Source organism: Engraulis encrasicolus, chromosome 8 (genome assembly GCF_034702125.1).
Source record: "Engraulis encrasicolus isolate BLACKSEA-1 chromosome 8, IST_EnEncr_1.0, whole genome shotgun sequence".
NCBI classification, from domain to species: Eukaryota; Metazoa; Chordata; class Actinopteri; order Clupeiformes; family Engraulidae; genus Engraulis; species Engraulis encrasicolus.
The window spans coordinates 39,486,502-39,494,203 of NC_085864.1; positions in this window are offsets into that span (position 1 = coordinate 39,486,502).

A 7,702-nucleotide genomic window follows, 5' to 3' on the forward strand; every position below is an offset into this window, starting at 1 on the left:
ATTCCCATTCACATCCACATGCAAGTGGTGCACACAAAACACCAGGCCACATGAGACATGAGTGTGAACGGTTGCGCTTAATGGCCCTCTGCAATACTGAATGTGTTATGGCTGCTGGTGCTGATGCTGTGGGGGCGCAAACAGGTTTGGAATAAAGAAAAAAGAGAGCAATCCATTAGGTAGGGACATGAAACACATTGAAGGCGTGTTTTCAGGGTTTCTGTAATCCCCGTGGGATGTGGCAATATTGCAAACGCTTTTAAAATGTTAGTATCCCATCATCCGCTTATGTCATATCCTGGAAGTGCTTCAGCGCTTGTACCTACCACTGAGTGTGTGTGTTTCTGTGTGTGTGTGTGTTTCTGTGTGTGTGTGTGTGTGTGTGTGTGTGTGTGTGTGTGTGTGTGTGTGTGTGTGTGTGTGTGTGCGCGTGTGTGTGTGTTCGCATGTGTGCGTGCATGTGCGTGAGATAAGAGGACAGATGTGTGACCATCACATTGCATGCACATTTCCCTCTGAAGAGCCATCTCTCATCTCAAGTCAGACTCTCAGTTCCTTGACTGATTAAAATGCCAACATGTACATTACTGTAGAGTCTGATGTGCTGACTTTGACAGCGGCTTTATCGCCAGCGAAGTGGAAGTGCTTTCCCTTTAACAGCTATGAGATTTGAGCTAGTCGCCCACCCATGGTTTAAAAATCAAAACGTTGAACGTGTAAAAAAAGAAATTGGATCAAGATGGGCGTCAAGGAAATACACTTTTGGAAAAGGAAAAGCAATGTCTTCTGATAATGGGATCACATATTCGCACGGATGCAGGCACGACAAGCAGCTTCATTCCCAGTGGCTCCAGTGAACAAACAGTACTCTGCATTGCAACGTCTTGGAACCAAAATCTGGGAGATGTTTGTATGAGTGGCCGTGCAAATGTTGACTGTGATGGTCATGTATTGGGCACTGGGTGTATTGAGGTCAGAAAGACTGAAGAAACCTAGGGAAAACATGTAGGCAGAGCCCTGCCGTGTCCAAACGGTATACGCCGGTGACCCGGGTTCGATTCCGGCAGTCCTTTGGCGGTCCTTTCTCGTCTCTCTCTCTCCCCACCCATTTCCCGTCTCTCCTCCACTGTCCAGTCAAAAATGAAGGCAAAAAACCCTTAAAAAACAAACAAACAAACAAACAAAAAAATATGTGGGCAGCTATGCTGATCATCAAAACCAGAAGCCTACAGTATACTGCATATACTGTACAGTATACTGTATACTTCTGTGAGGTACAGACACCAGGACAATGGCAAACACCATGACTAAAATCTAGACCTTCCTCAGTGCCTGCCTTGGGCAGGTCCAAATAGTACTGTACACTGACCAAATGCCATCAATAACCTGGAGCTGTGGCACCCAATGGTACAGTGGCCTGTAGAAGACGAGATCCTCCAAAGAAGATGGAATTGGGTTGCCCATATACCCTTCACAAACCTGCATCAAACACAGCAAAACAGGCCCTTTTCTGGAATTTACAAGGGAGAAGGTGGAGAGGCTGGCCAAGAAACAGCAGGCACCGTGACCTTGATGCTGAAGGCTTAGTGCACATTGACTTCCACGTACTTTTTTTGTTCTCCTATGAACCTTGGGGTTTCTTCCGAGAACCCTTAGGGTTCCGCAGAGAACTTTTATGATCCCCCACAATCCAACTGAGGTTTGTTTGAGGAACCTTCAAATTTATACAGTGTAAATGCCAGAGAGGGAGTCAGCCCCAGCATCCTGGCTGGTCTAAACAATAAACAATAAATTCAACAAAAAAAAACGAAGACCATGGACCTCATTACATACAGTTTAAGGAGCATGCCTGATGCCCTCACGTCACTATTTCATTTCCCCAAATGAAATTTCATCTATAATAACTGATTGATTTTATTCCCCCTCTTGAAGCTAAATTACTTCAAGCTGCCGTGCATGGTGGCATTTCATCTGGGACTTTCTTACTTTATTAATGTAGTGCTATGGGATTTTATGTCTGAATACGGAGTGTGCCCTCTGACCCGTCAGATCACTCCTGATAAATGATATGGCTGGCTGCAGTCTCAGTAGAACCAACCTTTGACACGAGGATATTACTATTGTTTTTATTACATCTACAGACAGACTCGCTTTCTCCCTCTTCCTCATGCAGTAGGGATTTATCGACATGATAATAAACGCACTGCACTGCCAAAATATTTGCATGCATGTAGTAGAAGTAGTTTCTGTGTGTGTGTGTGTGTGTGTGTGTGTGTGTGTGTGTGTGTGTGTGTGTGTGTGTGTGTGTGTGTGTGTGTGTGTGTGTGTGTGTGTGTGTGTGTGTGTGTGTGTGTGTGTGTGTGTGTGTCAGGATGAGAGAGGGAGTGTATTATTACTAATATACCTAAAGTACTGAGAGCCTTAGACTTAGTAAGGTAAGTTTTAAGAATGACTGACATATTCTTTAAATATGCATGGACACATGCAGCTTTTGATAAGACTGAGGAAAACTGTTGAAATCTGAAAAGACTGTTGAAAGACAGACACAAAGAGAAAGAGAATGAAAAAGAACAGAAGAGAAGAGAGAGAGAGAGAGAGAGAGAGAGAGAAAGAGAGACAGAGAGATTTTCTCTCAGCCTGTAACACAAGTCGTGTAGTCTAATAACAAGATAAAAGGAAAGGCAGAGATCAGACATGAAAGTATCTCTCTAATTCCATCCCAAATCCCCAGTAAGGACGCTATTACCTTCACACTGCGCCGCTCTGCCGTTTGAGCACTTACAAAAAAAAAAAGAAGCTACCTCATTTCACCCCGCCCGACTCCCGATGATGATTCTGACCACGTTGGAAATACGAGACTTTTAAATAAGCACCGCTATGCTTGATTTCAATTACAAACAGTAAATGAACCCGGTGCGATCCCCTTTCGAGAAATATATGCAGAAAGTATTTACTAACAGTTAAAACTGCGGTATCACTTTCATCGCCGTAGTAACACCATAGGCGTATAATCAACAGTGCGCTGTAGCACGGAATCCTCCCACACATGAAACCGAAACATGAACAATTGTGGGTGCAGCGATGCAAGTTTTTATTGTTCATCGCTGCAGTTCAGACCTATCCTCAGACACTTTTTGCCCAGAGCAAATGGGGGAATAAGTGGATGAACAAAGTTGTTCTCTCCAGCAGCCGGTGTGTAGTTTGATATGAGAGATTGTAACACACACAGACGTACGATAGGTCTATACTGTAGCTGCCTTAGCAGACTCTGAAACAGCATCTGAACACTGGTGGCAAAATATGAAGAGCTCTTTTCCAAAACGCTGTATAAACCATTTTTGACTTTTTGCATTTTAATATTGGAATTGACTGTTAAGATGTCATATCATCTATGTGTGCATTTTTGCCAGTCAATTTTTTTGGGAACATACTTTAAAACCTCTATAAAAATGCATTTTGCAATGCATTTCAATGGAATGCCCAATACAAAAATGTCAATTTCCCAACATTCTATAAAATGGATATATCTCATTTTGGAAAAGAGCTCTTCATATGTTAAGTTATGAGGTATTTTGAATTAGGGCTGCACAATTAATCACAATTAATCGAAAAATGTTATAATGCTGGTGTTCCTGACAAAAAATCCGGAGGCCAGCCTAAGCTTCATGCTATTGTCTTTTACATAATTATTAAAATTAAGATTTATTTTGTTCTTTTGTTGTGTGTGTGTGTGTGTGTGTGTGCGTGCGTGCGTGCGTGCGTGCGTGTGTGTGAGAAAGAGAGAGAGATTGGTGTGTGTTTGGCTCTCCCTGTAGAAGACACCCACATACACAGTTAGACTGTCCGTCTGGCTGCCTGGCTTTTTCTGACAGTCTGTCTATCTTTCAAACTGCCTGTCTGTCTGTCTGTCTGTCTGTCTGTCTGTCTGTCTGTCTGTCTGTCTGTCTGTCTGTCTGTCTGTCTGCCTGCTTGTCTGTTTGTCTGCCTGCCTGTCTGTCTCTCTGCCTGTCTGTCTGCCAATCTGCTTGTCTGTCTGTCTGTTTGTCTATCAGACAAGGTCATAATATGTCTGTCTGTCTGCCTGCCCGCCTGTCTGTCTGTCTGCCTGCCCGTCTGTCTGTCTGCCTGCCTGCCCGCCTGTCTGTCTGCCTGTCTGCCTGTCTATCTGTCTGACAGACAAGGTCATAATATCTACTCAAACCAAATCGGGTACGACAGGTAATAAGGGAGGAAGTAAGGAAAGCAAAGGTAAAAAGATCACAGAAAAATAAGAAAAGAACAAAGTCCAGTGCTGACCTCATTGTCCTTTGGGTGCTGATGGGAGAAGTCTGGAGAGGAGAGAAGCAGATCGATAGGAGAGTTTGTCAGCGCGTGCTCGGCCAATAGAGCGCTGCTTAACGCATGAGAGGAAGTCAGTTGCCCTTCTCACTGTCTCCCCAGAGAGGCAATGCACACAATCGCATGTATGCCAGCAAAAGCACATGGATATACACACACCTGTACACACTCATGGAGTATATAAAAATGCCTATGCAGACACTACCATGCATACTTAAGTGCACACATGCAAACACACACACACATACACATGCATACGTGCTCATACTGTACGTATGCACAGGTGCTGAAAAAAATCTGTGATGTTTACAATTTTAGTTTATATGTCTGACTGTAACAGCATCTCTTCTGTTTAAAAGCAAGTCAAGCTGGATATTCTGAGTTGAACACATATATTGTAATGAAAAGAATACACCAGTTCATACCACAAGTAATATGACACCTCCACCATGTTGGTAATTCCCCCCTCTCTTTCTCCCTCTGACTCTGATTGTCTTTCTGCCCGCCTTACTTCCTTGTTGCCACTCTGTATCTGTCTCTGTCTCACTTTCCATCTCTCTGTGTCTCTGTATTTCTCTCTCTCTCTCTCTCTCTCTCTCTCTCTCTCTCTCTCTCTCTCTCTCTCTCTCTCTCTCTCTCTCTCTCTCTCTCTCTCCTGTAAGATAACTCATTGTTTTATAATAAAGTATTCCTAAAACTCAACATCAAATCTCTCTCTCTCTCTCTCTCTCTCTCTCTCTCTCTCTCTCTCTCTCTCTCTCTCTCCCTCTCCCTCTCTCCCCACCTCGTTCAATCTAATAAACGAGGCCATTTCTCGCTTCAGCAGGTCCACATGATATCACCCCTCGCAATTACAGTCCTCAACCTTGTTATGGCATTACAGCAAATGAGTGTGTCCTATCATGCCCTCTCATGCCTCTTTAAAAGCTGCAGCCCGCTAGAGATTCTGCTGAAACTTGCATTTCAGTGAGAGAAGATCACTTCCCCCACCACCACCACCACCACCACTTTCCCCCACCCCTTCTTCTCTTACACGCCCACTACTAACGCAAAGCGACACTGAAACACAACATTATTGAAATATGAAATGCCTTTAATAGCAGGGCTGGGCCTCCGATGATTACGGCTATTGATGACCGACCTGTTTGTTGTGATTGTATATGGATTTAGCTTTTTAAGCGAACAAGCTATGCGTATAGACCTATAGGCATCGTACTCATTACTTTACATTATGTTTTATGCTGAGCAGATGCTTTTATGCAAAGCCACCTGCAATAAAGGGCGTAGATGTTCATTTGCTGACTAATACGTGGGGACGAATAAAAACAGTTAAGTGATGTTGTGTTGTAGTCATCTTGCTGTGGCACCATACTGCACCTGTAGACAGATCTTAGTCTGGCAAACATCCCAAAGACAGGAAGTTGTGGGTTCTTTTTTTGGCTTTATTATGATAGGACAGTGTGAGAGGTGGACAAGAAACGAATTGGGAGAGAGACAGGGAAGGGTCGGCAAAGGACCCGGGGCGGGAATCGAACCAGAGCCAGCCGCATGGCAGGCGAGTGCCCTACGAGTTCAACGAGTGCAATATGTTCTTCAATTCATCAATGCATGACATTCAATGTTCATTAGGGCTGCATTTTTACTGGAACGGAAGGACTGAGAATGGAGAGTCTGGCCAGATTGACATGAACACAAAACTGTTGCATTTCAGACGGTAAGAGAATACCTCATTGTCGTGACATGTATCATTGGCAGTAGGAAAGGTGGTGTGGGGTCAAAAGCACATCATTTTTTTTGTCATTGGTGGATTTTTCCAGGACTGACAAGACAATAGACAGTGTGACCAGACTGGCTTGAACACACAAGTCAATGTGGCATCCCCATGACAACACCTCATTTGGGGGGCAAAGTGGTCTTCTTATGGCTAGCGGTGGCCCTGCAACACCTCATTGTTGTAGTGGATTTGTCATGTTCTTTTGGCAAGACCAGGGAAGGTGAGGGGTCAGAAACACAAAGAGATAAAAGCGCAGACAGGACAGACCAAGAGAAAAAAAGGGGTTGGTTATGTAAAAGGGCCTTTGTTGAAAAAGTTGAAAAATAGTGAATGATAGAGAAATAAAAGTTTTTGAACCAAAAAACAATTTATAGTTGAAGTGAAAAGTCTTTGTCAATCAGGGGAAAACATCCAACTAAAAAAAGAAAATATGAAAGGGACTGCTACACTGCTGCCAAATATATAGAATCAATAAAACACATCATGTTGTTTCTAAAACCAATTCGAATTAACTTTCAGCAACTTTTGAGTTGTTATTCAATCAAAATTCGGACAATGCCTGCATTAAAAAAAAGTCTTTGACATACCGTGTGTAACAAGCAACACTGCAGAATAGCAGACAGAAATTGTGTCTCCTATAGGTATTGCATTTTTTTACGCAAACTTCTCCAGTGAACCAAAAACTCTGCCCTTTAAGGTCAACACAGATAGACAAGTAAACAGAAAGGAAAAACAGTGGAAATAAGGGTGGGAGAGGACGGTGCCAGAGCTGAATGCTGCCACCACCAATGTCTGCCATTGATATTACTGCTGTTGTCCAAGATGAATACCATGTATAGCAAAACAACACCAGTTTATTTCCTTTGCTTTGTGTCCCCATTTTTTTCCCTTTCTTGTCCATCTAATTTCCTCTCATCCCATTTCCTCTCGAGCCCTTCTTTCTTTTCCATCATTTGCATCCCTCCATTTAGTGTTTTTTCTCTGATCTCACTCTTCCTCTCCACCACTCCATCTCAGCAGCTCCATCTCTCCAATCAATCCATCCTATTATAATACACGCCATCTCCCTCGCTCCAGCATCCACTCCTCTCTACAAGACCCCCACTACTCTCTTCATTGTCTCATCTCCCCTCAAGCACCTCCCTGTCTGCTGAGAGAGGACGGATGAGAGCGGGTGACAATGTGACAAATGGATGCAGCCGTCATCAACACACCAACACCATCAACATCAGCAGCACCAGTGCCAGCATCAGCCCCAGAAGTAGCAGCGGCATCATATGCACCTGCACGAAATCACCGCCCATGGCTGAGTGGATTGGTCAAGTACGCTGAGTAATATGGTCCAACAAAATCACAATATTTTTTCCCCCGCATATTCACAGATGACAAAATGTCATGACTTTACAAAATAATTTCACCAATACAACTCCCTGACATTTGGACTAACTGGATAACACACAAGGTTAGCGCATCTGACACATCTGTGATTGAACAGTGCTGGTGGTGGTTGTACACAGGCAGGGAGAGAGAGAGCATGTTTTTGAGGCTGGGAGGCTAGATAGTGCCCCTGTCTAGCGGTGGGTGCTGCTG